Raw genomic sequence first — 15,998 nt, forward strand, 5'->3', positions numbered from 1 at the left:
AGGGGATTAGGGTTAGGCAGTAGGAGGGACATTTAGGATTAGGTACTTATCCCGATGGTTAGGGTTAGCAAATAGGAGGTATGGTTAACTTTAGGCAGTAATGGAATGGTTTCAGGTTAGGCCATACCCAGGCCAATCTTATGACCATGTCATCCGTTTTTTCCTGTTGACCTACATCCAAGTCAACATTTCGTGTGTCAACCTTTTGTACATGTCGACCTGCTGTCCTGTCGACCTACTGACTGTTGACTATTTGGTGTCGACCTATACATTGTAGACATTTTTATTGGCGATGTAATGAACCAGACCCGGGAGGGAGGGCTTCACACCTTGTAGATAAGGGAATCCTGTTCTAAAAGGTGTGCCAGTCATTCACATTCGTTCCTGCGGCACCCGTATTGTTGCCAATTCCTTCTTTGATTTGTGATAAATATTGTGATTGGCCAGGGATTTTTATTCTCTTCAAGTGTGTTTGGCTGTGTGCAGGGTAGTGCTGAGTCAGCTTAAGATCCCATGGGGCTCCTAGACAATACACTGGTTTAGAACCCCTTAACCCCTCCATAGGACAATAAAAAAAAACATAATAATAGGTGAGGATAAGCCAAGGTTGCCAAATGGAAGATCTGACTATGGGGAACCATGTTGTTGGTGTTTGATATCTGCTATGAAAATGTTTTCCTGCTGCAGGTTGGATGGAGGGCTAAACACACAAAGGAATAGGAATAAGGAAGCAATTCAGTAGTAATAAATTGTACATCTACATTACTACAGCAAATAGTTATTTCTTTTCTATACCTAAATTAAAAATCTCTCTGTTGATCTCCTTTTATCTATTGTAATGACATCGTCTCGGTACAGCCTCCCCTTTGACTACTGTATGTTAAATATGGGATGAGATTGGGAGAACTCCTTAACCAAAAATGCAATCACCTAAATAAACCCATGTTAACGGCAAATACAGTACCTATTACATTATACTGTATATCATCTCACAAACTACATTTCACAATACAATTTCTTCCACCAGTGCCGTCACAACCACTGACCCTCTGACAGGACCAGTTTCACACTGTGCAAAATGCTTTTTTCAGAAATATCCCAACTACACTCCACATTGCAAACCCCAGGAACTCATTCATTGACTTATGTTTAAACATGTTGACTGAAACATCTTTTCATATGCAATGGTTATATATATGCGATGAAGACAAGCACAGAGAAGTGAAGGGCCGCACTTTCAGGACTCTGTTCAATTCAATGATAGAAACATGTTTCAGCTGGCCCCCATTTATCAACGATAATAAACACCAGTAAAATTGCTTGTTCTGGGCCTTTTACTGGATGGATTTGGATGACATCACATAATAAAATGTAATAACTTGAAGATTTACACCCGGGCTACAGCGGGTACTTCAGCTAGTATATATATACAGTACTATGCAAACGTTTTAGGCAGGTGTAGAAAGAATGCTGCAAAGTAGGAATGCTATCAAAAATAGAAGTGTTAATAGTTTATTTTTATCACAAAATGCAAAGTGAATGAACAGAAGAGAAATCTAAATCAAATCAATATTTGGTGTGACCACCCTTAGCCTTCAAAACAGCATCAATTCATCAATTCTTCTAGGTACACTTGCACACAGTTTTTGAAGGAACTCGGCAGGGAGGTTATTCCAAACATCTTGGAGAACTAACCACATATCTTCTGTGGATGTAGGCATGCTCAAATCCTTCTGTCTCTTCATGTCCCAGACAGACTCATTACTTCCAGGACTCCTTGTTCTTCTTTACGCTGAAGATAGTTCTTAATGGCATTGGCTGTATGTTTGGGGTCGTTGTCCTGCTGCAGAATAATTATGGAGCCAATCAGACATCTCTCTGATGGTATTGCATGATGGATAAGTACCTGTCTGCTTTTCTCAGCACTGAGGACACCATTTATTCTGACCAAATCCCCAACTCCATATACTGAAATGGAACCCCATACTTGCAAGGAACCTCCACTATGCTTCATTGTTACCTGCAGACACTCATTATTGTACTGCTCTCCAGCCCTTCGGCTCAGAACCGGCAGAAACCAGTGGGACCTAGGTAAACCCATCTACTCCAGAGAAGTCTGGCCAGAAGTCTTCATGGAAGAATTGTGGCCAAAAACCATACCTTTGACGTGAAAATAAGGCCAAGTGACTCAACTATGCAGAACTGGGGTGCAGAAAATCGGCAGCAGGTTCTCTGGAATGATGAGTTAAATTTTGAAATATTTGGCTGTAACAGGTTTCGCTGAAGGGCTGGAGACATTTTTAGGAGTGCCGGATCATATGGTTTCTTGTATGTATGTATATATATTAGGGGTGAGCGGGTTCGGATTTCTGAAATCCGAACCCCCCCCGAGCCCCCCCGATCCGAGGCCGATCCGAGTCAGGCTCGACTTTTCCCACCTGACTCGGATCTGAAATCGAGGCAAAACGTCATCATCCCACCTTCCGGGTCTCGCTGGTTTTGTATCATATATAAGGTACCCGTGTCGGCGCCATTTTCTCACTCAACTGTGGACAGTGAAGAGGGAGGGTGGGAGTTAGGGCTGGCTGGGCTGTGTAGTGTAGTGTAGTGTAGTGCAGAGTAGTGTTGTGCTGTGCTGTGCTGCGCTGTGCTGCTGTTGTCCATAGGGGCTGTGTCCACTACTTCAAAGTCCATAGGGGCTGGCTGGACTGTGTTGTGCAGACAGTTGTACATAGGGGCTGTGTCCACTCCAAAGTCCTGTGCAGTGTCCTAGTCCAAAAGGGGTGCTGTAGTGTTGTCCAGGGGGTGCTCTGTCAATCAGGGGTGCTCCCCCCAAGTGCTAAAAAAAATATATTTTTTCTGTGTTTGTGAATTGTGTGCACTGTGGCTGCACGTGAATCAACAAAGGAGCAGCGCCAAGCGTGCGCCTGTGTCCCATTAGTAAAGGCCGGCTGGCTTGTCCGTTAAAGGGTACTGTAACCCCCAAAGTACACTCCAAACAAAAAAAATATATATTTTCTGTGTTTGTGAATTGTGTGCGCAGTAGCCGCACGTGCATCAACAAAGTAGTGCCAAGCGTGCGCCTGTGTCATAAGTAAAGGGCCGGCTGGCTTGACCGTTAAAGGGTGCTGTAACCCCCAAAGTACACTCCAAACCAAATAAAAAAATATTTTCTGTGTTTGTGAATTGTGTGCGCAGTAGCCGCACGTGCATCAACAAAGTAGTGCCAAGTGTGCACCTGTGTCATAAGTAAAGGGCCGGCTGGCTTCACCGTTAAAGGGTGCTGTAACCCCCAAAGTACATTCCAAACCAAATAAAAAAAATATTTTCTGTGTTTGTGAATTGTGTGCGCAGTAGCCGCACGTGCATCAACAAAGTAGTGCCAAACGTGCGCCTGTGTCATAAGTAAAGGGCTAGCTGGCTTGACCATTAAAGGGTGCTGTAACCCCCAAAGTACACTCCAAACCAATTAAAAAAATATTTTTTGTGTTTGTGAATTGTGTGCGCAGTAGCCGCACGTGCATCAACAAAGTAGTGCCAAGCGTGCGCCTGTGTCATAAGTAAAGGGCCAGCTGGCATGACCGTTAAAGGGTGCTGTAACCCCCAAAGTACACTCCAAACCAAATAAAAAAATATTTTCGGTGTTTGTCAATTGTGTGCGCAGTAGCCGCACGTGCATCAACAAAGGAGCCGCGCCAAGCGTGTGCCTGTGTCATAAGTAAAGGGCCGGCTGGCTTGACCGTTAAAGGGTGCTGTAACCCCCAAAGGGTACTCCAAACAAAATAAAAAAAAATATTTTTTTGTGTTTGTGAATTGTGTGCGCAGTAGCAGCACGTGCATCAACAAAGTAGTGCCAAGCGTGCGCCTGTGTCATAAGTAAAGGGCCGGCTGGCTTGACCGTTAAAGGCTGCTGTAACCCCCAAAGTACACTCCAAACCAGATAAAAGAATATTTTCTGTGTTTGTGAATTGTGGGCGCAGTAGCCGCACATGCATCAACAAAGTAGTGCCAAGCGTGCGCCTGTGTCATAAGTAAAGGGCCGGCTGGCTTGACCATTAAAGGGTGCTGTAACCCCCAAAGGGCACTCCAAACAAAATAAATTTTTTTTTTTTTTGTGTTTGTGAATTGTGTGCGCAGTAGCCGCACGTGCATCAACAAAGTAGTGCCAAGCGTGCGCCTGTGTCCCATAAATAAAGGGCCGGCTTGATTGACCCCTAAAGGGTGCTGTTACACCCAAAGGGCACTCCAAACAAAATTAAAAAAAAAATTCTGTGTTTGTGAATTGTGTGCACTGTGGCTGCACGTGCATCAACAAAGGAGCAGCGCCAAGCGTGCGCCTGTGTCCCATAAGTAAAGGGCCGGCTGGCTTGACCGTTAAAGGCTGCTGTAACCCCCAAAGTACACTCCAAACCAGATAAAAAAATATTTTCTGTGTTTGTGAATTGTGGGCGCAGTAGCCGCACATGCATCAACAAAGTAGTGCCAAGCGTGCGCCTGTGTCATAAGTAATGGGCCGGCTGGCTTGACCGTTAAAGGGTGCTGTAACCCCCAAAGGGTACTCCAAACGAAATAAAAAAAAATATTTTTTTGTGTTTGTGAATTGTGTGCGCAGTAGCCGCACGTGCATCAACAAAGTAGTGCCAAGCGTGCGCCTGTGTCATAAGTAAAGGGCCGGCTGGCTTGACCGTTAAAGGCTGCTGTAACCCCCAAAGTACACTCCAAACCAGATAAAAAAATATTTTCTGTGTTTGTGAATTGTGGGCGCAGTACTCGCACATGCATCAACAAAGTAGTGCCAAGCGTGCGCCTGTGTCATAAGTAATGGGCCGGCTGGCTTGACCGTTAAAGGGTGCTGTAACCCCCAAAGGGCACTCCAAACAAAATAAAAAAAAATTATTTTTGTGTTTGTGAATTGTGTGCGCAGTAGCCGCACGTGCATCAACAAAGTAGTGCCAAGCGTGCGCCTGTGTCCCATAAATAAAGGGCCGGCTTGATTGACCCATAAAGGGTGCTGTTACCCCCAAAGGGCACTCCAAACAAAATAAAAAAAAAAATTCTGTGTTTGTGAATTGTGTGCACTGTGGCTGCACGTGCATCAACAAAGGAGCAGCGCCAAGCGTGCGCCTGTGTCCCATAAGTAAAGGGCCAGCTTGCTCATTTCTTAAAGGGTGGTGTAACCCACAAAGTGCACTAGTCTCCAAGAAAAATAAAAAATTATTTTCTGTGTTTGTGTGCGCCTTAGCCGCACGTATATATCAATATAACATAAATGGAGGACCAAACTTTCTCCGATAAAAATAAAATAGGGAAAGATCAAGAACCACTTCCTCCTAGTGCTGAAGCTGCTGCCACTAGTCATGACATAGACGATAACATGCCATCAACGTCGTCTGCCAAGGCCGATGCCAAATGTCATAGTAGAGGGCACATACAATCCCAAATGACAAAGTTCAGGAAAATGACCTTGAAAAAAACATTTAAATCATCTGAAGAGAAACGTAAACTTGCCAATATGCCATTTACGACACGGAGTGGCAAGGAACGGCTAAGGTCTTTCCCTATGTTCATGACTAGTGGTTCAGCTTCACATGACGATGGAAACCCTCCTCCCGCTAAAAAAATCAAAAGAGTTAAGCTGGCAAAAGCACAGCGAAGAACTGTGCGTTCTAAGAAGATATCACAAATCCCCAAGGAGAGTCCAAGTGTGGTGGCGGTTGCGATGCCTGACCTTCCCAGCACTGGACGGGAAGAGGTGGCTCTTTCCACCATTTGCACGCCCCCTGCAAGTGCTGAAAGGAGCACCCACAGTCCACTTGCTGATATGCAAATTGAAGATGTCACTGTTGAAGTACAACAGGATGAGGATACTGGTGTAGCTGGCGCTGAGGAGGAAGTTGGCGAGAAGGAGTCTGATGGTGATGTGGTTTGTTTAAATCAGGCTCCGGGGGAGACAGTTGTTGTCCGTGGGATGAAAAAGCCCATCACGGTCATGCCTGGGCAGAAGACCAATCATTCCACCTCTTTGGTCTGGCAATATTTCTATCCAAATCCGGACAACAACTGTCTTGCCATATGTACCTTATGTAAAGGTGGAATAAGTAGGGGTAGGGACGTTAACCACCTAGGAACATCCTCCCTTATACGGCACCTGCAGCGCGTTCATAATAAGTTACTGTCAAGTTCAGAAACTTTGGCTAAGACCGTAAGCAGTCCAGGGACACCTAAATCCCGTTGTCCTGTTGTATCCAAGCGCCTGCAAACCACACCGTCAACTCCCTCCTCGTCAATTTCCTCCTTAGTCAGGATCGGAAGTAGTCCTGCAGGCCATGTCACTGGCATGACTGACTCTCCTATCCGGGATTCCTCCGGAGGATCCTGCATTGCTACGCCTCCTGCTGCCGCTGCTGCTGTTGCTGCTGCTGGGAGTCGTTCATCATCCCAGAGAGGAAGTAGGAACACCACTCCTTTTACTAAACAATTGACCCTCCAACAGTCCTTAGCGAGGAGGATGAAGTACGACAGCAGTCATACTGAAGCAAAACGTATAACTGAGGCCTTGACTGCTATGTTGGTGTTAGACGTGCGTCCGGTATCCGCCATTAGTGCAGTGGGATTTAGACAATTGCTGGAGGTAGTGTGTCCCCGGTTCCAAATCCCGTCTAGATTCCACTTCACTAGGCAGGCGATACCGAGACTGTACAGAAACATCAGAAAAAGTGTCCTCAGTGTCCTGAAAAATGCCGTTGTACCCAATGTCCACTTAACCATGGACATGTGGACAAGTGGAACAGGGCAGACTAAGGACTATATGACTGTGACAGCCCACTGGGTAGATGTATCACCTTACGCAGCAACAGCAGCAGCGTCACCAGTCGCAGCATCTCAGAAACGCCAGCTCGTTCCAAGGCAGGCTACGCTGTGTATCACCGGTTTCAGTAAGAGGCTTCATAAAAAGTTACTGTCAAGTTCAGAAACTTTGGCTAAGACCGTAAGCAGTCCAGGGACACCTAAATCCCTTTTTCCTGTTTTATGCAAGGAATCGGTGGATGAGGAGGATGAGGACGACATTTTGCCTCCGTAGAGCCAGTTTGTGCAGGTACACATTAATTGCCAGCTTGTTTTGTGGGGGCCCAAACGAACCAATCATTTCAGCCACAGTCATGTGGCAGACCCTGGCGCTGAAATGATTGGTTTGTTAAAGTGTGCATGTCCTATTTATACAACATAAGGGCGGGTGGGAGGGCCCAAGGACAATTCCATCTTGCACCTCTTTTTTTTCTTTGCAGTATGTACTGTTTGGGGCCTAGTTTTTCAAACTGCCATCCTGTCTGCCACTGCAGTGTCACTCCTAGATGGGCCACGTGTTTGTGCCGCCCACTCGTGTCGCTTAGCATAGTCATCCAGCTACCTCGGTGCAATCTTTTGGCCATAAAAACAATATTGTGAGGTGTGAGGTGTTCAGAATAGACTGGAAATGAGTGGAAATTAAGGTTATTGAGGTTAATAATTGCATAGGAGCAGAAAAACCCACAAATTCTGTGATTTAAGCTGTTTTTATGCATTTTTTCAAAAAAATACAGATCCAAAACACAAAACCCAGAACCCAAAACACGGAAGGGTGGTTTTGGCAAAACCAATCCAGATCCAAAACACGAAGAAAGATCCAGATCCAAAACCAAAACACAAAACACGAAAAGTGGCCGGTGCACACCCCTAATATATATATATATATATATATATATATATATATATATATATATATATATATCATATATATAGTAGAGGGTCAGTGGTGCAGTGTCTAGGCGTATAATAAGTGTGAACACACAATTCGTTTGAGTTTAAATAAAACAAAATGGAGCTTTTTTTTTGTATACTACCTGAAGACGAGGTATTAAACCTCGAAAAGTAGCAGAAAGACCAATTGGACTATGTGCCGTTATTTGTGAGATTGAGTCCATTGAGAGCCGTTCATATTTTTGTGCTGTACGACTACCTGGGTAATGAGCACCTTGGCCTAAATTCACAATTTGGGAAGTGCTGGTTATTAGGACTGTTTATGTATATATATATATATGTATATATATTAGGGGTGTGCACCGGCCACTTTTCGTGTTTTGTGTTTTGGTTTTGGATCTGGATCTTTCTTCGTGTTTTGGATCTGGATTGGTTTTGCCAAAACCACCCTTCCGTGTTTTGGGTTCTGGGTTTTGTGTTTTGGATCTGTATTTTTTTTAAAAAAAGCATAAAAACAGCTAAAATCACAGAATTTGTAGGTTTTTCTGCTCCTATGCTATTATTAACCTCAATAACCTTAATTTCCACTCATTTCCAGTCTATTCTGAACACCTCACACTAGTGTTTTTATGTCCAAAAGGTTGCACCGAGGTAGCTGGATGACTATGCTAAGCGACACGAGTGGGCGGCACAAACACGTGACCCATCTAGGCGTGATACTGCAGTGGCAGACAGGATGGCAGTTTGAAAAACTAGGCCCCAAACTGTACATAATGCAAAGAAAAAAAGAGGTGCAAGATGGAATTGTCCTTGGGCCCTCCCACCCACCCTTATGTTGTGTAAACAGGACATGCACACTTTAACAAACCAATCATTTCAGCGCCAGGGTCTGCCACACAACTGTGGCTGAAATGATTGGTTCATTTGGGCCCCCACAAAACAAGCTGGCAATTAATCTGTCCCTGCACAAACTGGCTCTACGGAGGCAAGATGTCATCCTCATCCTCCTCATCCACCGATTCCTCACCCTCTTCAGTGTGTACATCCTCATCCTCACAAAGTATTAACTCGTCCCCACTTGAATCCACCACCACAGGTCCCTCTGTACATTCTGGAGGCTGGTCTCCCTGGAAGAGCTGATAATTCATTTTGATGAACATCATCTTCTCCACATTCTGTGGAAGCTACCTCCTACGCCTTTCGCTGACAAGGTTCCCGGCTGCACTAAACACTCTTTCGGAGTACACACTGGAGGGGGGGGCAACTCAGGTAAAATAGAGCCAGTTTGTACAGGGGCCTCCAAATTGCCTCTTTTTCCTGCCAGTACAGGTATGGACTGTCTGACATGCCTACTTGGATGCTGTCACTGATGTAATCCTCCACCATTCTGTCAATGGTGACAGTATCATATGCAGTGACAGTAGACATGTCAGAAATTGTTGCCAGGTCCTTCAGTCCGGACCAGATGTCCAAACTTGGTCCTGCCTGCCCTGCATCACCGCCAGTGGGTTGCTTAGGATACCTAAGTTTTTTCCTGGCAGCCCCAGTTACGGGAGAAAATGAAGAAGGAGCTGCTGACGTGTCACGTTCCGCTTCAGCTGACAGTGTATTCACCAGCAGGTCTTTGCACCTCTGCAGGCTTGTGTCGGCCGGAAAGAGAGACACCACATAGGCTTTAAACCTAGGATCGAGCACGGTGGCCAAAATGTAGTGGTCTGATTTCAACAGATTGACCACCCTGGAATCCTGGCAAAGCGAATGAAGGGCTTCATCCACAAGTCCCACATGCCGAGCGGAATCGCTCCGTCTTAGCTCCTCCTTCACTTTCTCCAGCTGCTTCTGCAAAAGCCTGATGAGGGGAATGACCTGACTCAAGCTGGCAGTGTCTGAACTGACTTCACGTGTGGCAAGTTTGTAGGGCTGGAGAACCTTGCACAACACGGAAATCATTCTCCACTGCGCTTGAGTCAGGTGCATACCCCCTCCTTTGCCTATGTCATAGGTGGATGTATAGGCTTGAATGGCCTTTTGCTGCTCCTCCATCCTCTGAAGCATATAGAGGGTTGAGTTCCACTGCGTCACAACCTCTTGCTTCAGGTGATGGCGGGGCAGGTTCAAGAGTGTTTGCTGGCGCTCCAGTCTTTGGCACGCAGTCGCTGAATGGCGAAAGTGGCCCGAAATTTTTCGGGCCACCCAAAGCATCTCCTGCACGCCCCTGTCGCTTTTCAGAAAATTCTGCACCACCAAGTTTATTGTGTGAGCAAAACATGGGACGTGCTGGAATTTGCCCAGATGTAATGCTCACACAATATTGGTGGCGTTGTCAGATATCACAAATCCCCAGGAGAGTCTAAGTGGGGTAAGCCACTGGGCGATGATTTCCCTCAGTTTCTCTAAGAGGTTGTCGGCGGTGTGCCTCTTACTGAAACCGGTGATACACAGCGTAGCATGCCTTGGAACGAGCTGGCATGTCTGAGATGCTGCGACTGGTGACGCTGCTGCTGTTGCTGCGTAAGGTGATACATCTACCCAGTGGGCTGTCACAGTCATATAGTCCTTAGTCTGCCCTGTTCCACTTGTCCACATGTCCGTGGTTAAGTGGACATTGGGTACAACCGCATTTTTCAGGACACTGAGGACACTTTTTCTGATGTTTCTGTACAGTCTCGGTATCGCCTGCCTCGTGAAGTGGAATCTAGACGGGATTTGGAACCGGGGACACACTACCTCCATCAATTGTCTAAATCCCACTGCACTAATGGCGGATACCGGACGCACGTCTAACACCAACATAGCAGTCAAGGCCTCAGTTATACGTTTTGCTTCAGGATGACTGCTGTCGTACTTCATCCTCCTCGCTAAGGACTGTTGGAGGGTCAATTGTTTAGTAAAAGTAGTGGTGTTCCTACTTCCTCTCTGGGATGATGAACGACTCCCAGCAGCAGCAACAGCAGCAGCGTCAGCAGTAGGCCTAGCAATGCAGGATCCTCCAGAGGAATCCGGGATAGGAGAGTCAGTCATGCCAGTGACATGGCCTGCAGGACTACTTCCGATCCTGACTAAGGAGGAAATTGACGAGGAGGGAGTTGACAGTGTGGTTTGCAGGCGCTTGGATACAACAGGACAACGGGATTTAGGTGTCCCTGGACTGCTTACGGTCTTAGCCAAAGTTTCTGAACTTGACAGTAACTTATTATGAACGCGCTGCAGGTGCCGTATAAAGGAGGATGTTCCTAGGTGGTTGACGTCCCTACCCCTACTTATTCCACCATTACATAAGGTACATATGGCAAGACAGTTGTTGTCCGGATTTGGATAGAAATATTGCCAGACCAAAGAGGTGGAATGTTTGGTCTTCTGCCCAGGCATGACCGTGATGGGCTTTTTCATCCCACGGACAACAACTGTCTCCCCCGGAGCCTGATTTAAACAAACCACATCACCATCAGAATCCTCCTCGCCAACTTCCTCCTCAGCGCCAGCTACACCAGTATCCTCATCCTGTTGTACTTCAACAGTGACATCTTCAATTTGCATATCAGCAAGTGGACTGTGGGTGCTCCTTTCAGCACTTGCAGGGGGCGTGCAAATGGTGGAAAGAGCCACCTCTTCCCGTCCAGTGCTGGGAAGGTCAGGCATCGCAACCACCACCACACTTGGACTCTCCTTGGGGATTTGTGATATCTTCTTAGAAAGCACAGTTCTTCGCTGTGCTTTTGCCAGCTTAACTCTTTGATTTTTTTAGTGGGAGGAGGGCTTCCATCGTCATGTAAAGCTGAACCACTAGTCATGAACATACTAGGGATCGACCTTAGCCGTTCCTTGCCACTCCGTGTCGTAAATGGCATATTGGCAAGTTTACGTTTCTCTTCAGCTGATTTAAATGTTTTTTTCAAGGTCATTTTCCTGAACTTTGTCATTTGGGATTGTATGTGCCCTCTATTATGACATTGGGCATCGCCCTTGGCAGACGACGTTGATGGCATGTTATCGTCTATGTCATGACTAGTGGCAGCAGCTTCATCACTAGTAGGAAGTGGTTCTTGATCTTTCTCTATTTTATTTTTATCGGAGAAAGTTTGGTCCTCCATTTATGTTATATCGATTTGATATATACGTGCGGCTAAACACAGAAAATATTTTTTTATTTTTGCTGGAGAGTAGTGCACTTTGTGGGTTACACCAGCCTTTAAGAAATGAGCCAGCCGGCTCTTTACTTATGGGACACAGTCGCACGCTTGGCGCTGCTCCTTTGTTGATGCACGTGCGGCTACTGCGCACACAATTCACAAACACAGAAAATAATTTTTTTTTTGGTTTGGACTGGAGTGTACTTTGGGGGTTACAGCACCCTTTAATGGTCAAGCCAGGCGGCCCTTTACTTATGACACAGGCGCACGCTTGGCACTACTTTGTTGATGCACGTGCGGCTACTGCGCACACAATTCACAAACACAGAAAATAATTTTTTTTTTGGTTTGGACTGGAGTGTACTTTGGGGGTTACAGCACCCTTTAATGGTCAAGCCAGCCTGGCCCTTTATTTATGACACAGGCGCACGCTTGGCACTACTTTGTTGATGCACGTGCGGATACTGCGCACACAATTCACAAACACAGAAAATATATTATTTTTTTAGCACTTGGGGGGAGCACCCCTGATGGACAGAGCACCCCCTGGACAACACTACAGCACCCCTTTAGGACTGGGACACTGCACAGGACTTTGGAGTGGACACAGCCCCTATGGAGACCTGACTGCACAACACAGTCCAGCCAGCCCCTATGGACTTTGAAGTAGTGGACACAGCCCCTATTAACAACAGCAGCACAGCACAACACAGCCAGCCCCTATGGACTTTGAAGTAGTGGACAACAGCAGCACTACACTACACTACACAGCCCAGCCAGCCCTAACTCCCACCCTCCCTCTTCACTGAACAAAAGCCGAGTGAGAAAATGGCGCCGACGCGGGTACCTTATATAGGATCCAAAACCCGCGAGACTCGGAAGGCGGGATGATGACGTTTTGCCTCGATTTCAGATCCGAGTCAGGCGGGAAAAGTCGAGCCTGACTCGGATCGGACTCGGATCGGGGGGGCTCGGGGGGGTTCGGATTTCAGAAATCCGAACCCGCTCACCCCTAATATATATATATATATATATATATATATATATATATATATATTAGTCACAGTTGTGGCACACCAAATAATAAATCCATCACTAACCAGTGCTTCTGTAGGTCAAAGTTTCAGTGTTTTAATCGCATTTTCATCAGGACTTAAAAACACAAAACTGGAGCTTACTGTACCTTTATCACCCAGTGAAGGTGCATACTGAAGCCGGGCGGGACTGCTCACCCGGCCGTCAGCACCTGCTACTGACGTCATCACCTGGTCATCAAAACTCGGCCAGAGATAACAGCAATCAAAACCCATCACCATGACAATAATACACCACAAAGTGACAGCCCCTGGGATAAAAATACTGTACTCTTTATCATAGCAAAAACTGATCCTAACAAGCTCACAATGAACTAATTCAGCAATATCTATCAGATACTACTAACAAATGTAAACTATATACAGTACCGAATCCCCTTCTATGAACAGTTATTGAGACACATATACAAATATACCCTATACACTAAGCTTTTATACTAAACATAGACTTTAACACTAATACATATTGCAAAAGGCATTGTAAGCCATGGCGCTCATTGAGCCCCTTGGGAGCAAGAGTTCCCAATCGATGTATCCACCTAGCTTCACACTGTATCAATTTGAATCCACGGTTACCGCCCCTAAGGGACATCGGAATATGATCAATCATACTATAACGTAATGATGCCAATGTATGCGGAACACTAGCAAAATGTCTAGCAATCGGTTGGTCACTATTGTCTTTGTTAAGTGCAGACAGGATCGATGAACAGTGTGCCGCCATCCTCTCTTTGAAAGGTCATTAAAACATTGAAACTTTGACCTAAAGAAGTACTGGTGAGTGATGGATTTATTGTTTGGGGTGCCACACCTGTTACTACTACTACTACGTTGGATTTTGTGAAAAGGCACACAACACAGTAGTATATGTATTATGGGAGTGCCGGACCCTGGTGTTTTATATATATATATATATATATATATATATATATATGGGTGCTGAAAAATAAGAAAACGTGCGCCTAATAGTGTAGTATTTAAATAAAAAGCTGATAGTGCTCAATATAAGTAATGTGTGTACCAAACAATAACTTTCAATAAAGCTTATCTGGTGTCCAGGTCAACTTCCTATGGTCAGGAAACAAAACTGCCAATAGATTCCGGATAACAATCCAAGAACGGGTACCCTCTTACAAGGACCTTTAAATAAAAGGGTTCAAGCCAAGCCCATAAACATAATATAGTGTAGTATTTTCTTTGACAATTAGAGTGGCAAATAGTAATAATTTCTGCGTACCAGATAGAGCAAACTGTAATGCATATAACAAAAGGCTTCTTCCTGTTTTGTGAACTGCCAGAAGTCACCTTCTACTTTATATATCAGGGGTAGCCAGCCTCGAATCATAAAAGGAGATAGAACTCCGTAAATACTTTTATTGTCCAGACAAACATAAATAACAGAATTAAAAAATATATATAGATATTTCTTATCTTAGGTAAAAAGCAGAATAGAGTCCACTCTATTGGAAGTACAGGAGAACCAGTTCTGTTCCAACGCGTTTTGTCCTAATTGGACTTCCTCAGGGGTGATGCCCAGATGGTGGAGTGCCTCCTTATGTACCCCTTAATAGGGGTGTGCCCAAATTTCACATAGGAATCATTAGAAACGCCGTCTGCGCGTGTTCCGTTTCGCGGCGGCCATCTTGATGATGTCATCAACCTGTGTCATCTAACCCATTCACTGATAAACAACACACCGCTTCTGTCCATAATATGTATTTACAATAGACTTGCAGCACATGCATATCTGCCTTATATCCAACCAAACCTTAGGCTTCTAAATCCTTATTCGGTGTGGTACATCGTAATCCGTGCACCGGAAGTGTGGCACCACACTTCCGGGTTGGGCGCCATCTTGGTTGAGGATAATGTATTATCCTCTTATCCCGGACTCGCGACCACGCACTTCCGGGTTCGTCGCCATACTAGTGGTGGCTTAATGAATACCTAAGCCCCAACCATCTTGCGTGGGGCAGGGATTAACTCCGCTTATAGTATAGCATATAGTGGCGCTCGTTTCGCCTTATAAATTGCTCATGGCGGCCATTTTGATGTTATACATACCCCAAGACGGCGACTATATAACGTCAACCACCATTATTAGGTGAAATACAGCCATCTTTTTAACAATAACATTGAATAACATCAAAAAGTGCAGAGCAAACCTACATGTTAAAAAACTAATACTGTAGGATACTGTTTAGACCCATATAAGACCTAATAATCACCAGGATACAAACAATCACAAGGATAAAAACAATGGAATAAAATATCTTAAAGCAATAATATTGATAAAGGAAAAAGATGCTAGTAAAAGAAAAATTAGAAATGGGGGATGAGTTAAAAATAAACAAAAGAGGATGAGTTAAAAATGAATAATATGGGTGTAATATTGAAATGGAGCTATTTCATAATAATCATTTAAACCATTAGGCAACATAGTATTAAGCTCAAATATCCAGTACATTTCTCTCTGTGATAATTTAACAGCTAAATCCCCTCCCCTAGGTCCCAAGCTGACCAATTCAATTCCTTTAAATGTGAGGAATTCTGGGTTGGAGTCATGATGTGACTTAAAATGTCTTGAAATAGAATGACTTTCCACCTTGTTTTTAATATTCCTCACATGCTCTTGAATACGGAGTTTTAAATTCCTCTTTGTCTTACCAATGTATTTTAAACCGCATGTGCATTCTAATAAATAAATTACCGAACACGTGTTAGAATTGATAAAATGTTTGATTGAAAAAGTAACAGAACCATTAAAATTCGAGATATATATATATATAACATATATACTAGAGGGTCAGTGGTGCAGTATCTAGGGCAGTGGTCGAAGTGGGAATTTTGAAGTGGGGGTATGGGCATACAGTGTATATGTACGCTGAAGATGCAAGTAAAAAATGGGTGTGGCCCATGAATCGCAGGGGCGTGGCTGTGTCAATAGGGGTGTGGCCTCTCAAAACAAGGGCGTCATGTGAAAAGTCTAAGTTTGGATGCCGAAACAGCAGTTTAGATGCTGATACTCTGGATTTAG

This window comes from Taudactylus pleione, unplaced genomic scaffold (genome assembly GCF_031769625.1).
Source record: "Taudactylus pleione unplaced genomic scaffold, aTauple2 ptg000032l, whole genome shotgun sequence".
Taxonomy (NCBI): domain Eukaryota; kingdom Metazoa; phylum Chordata; class Amphibia; order Anura; family Myobatrachidae; genus Taudactylus; species Taudactylus pleione.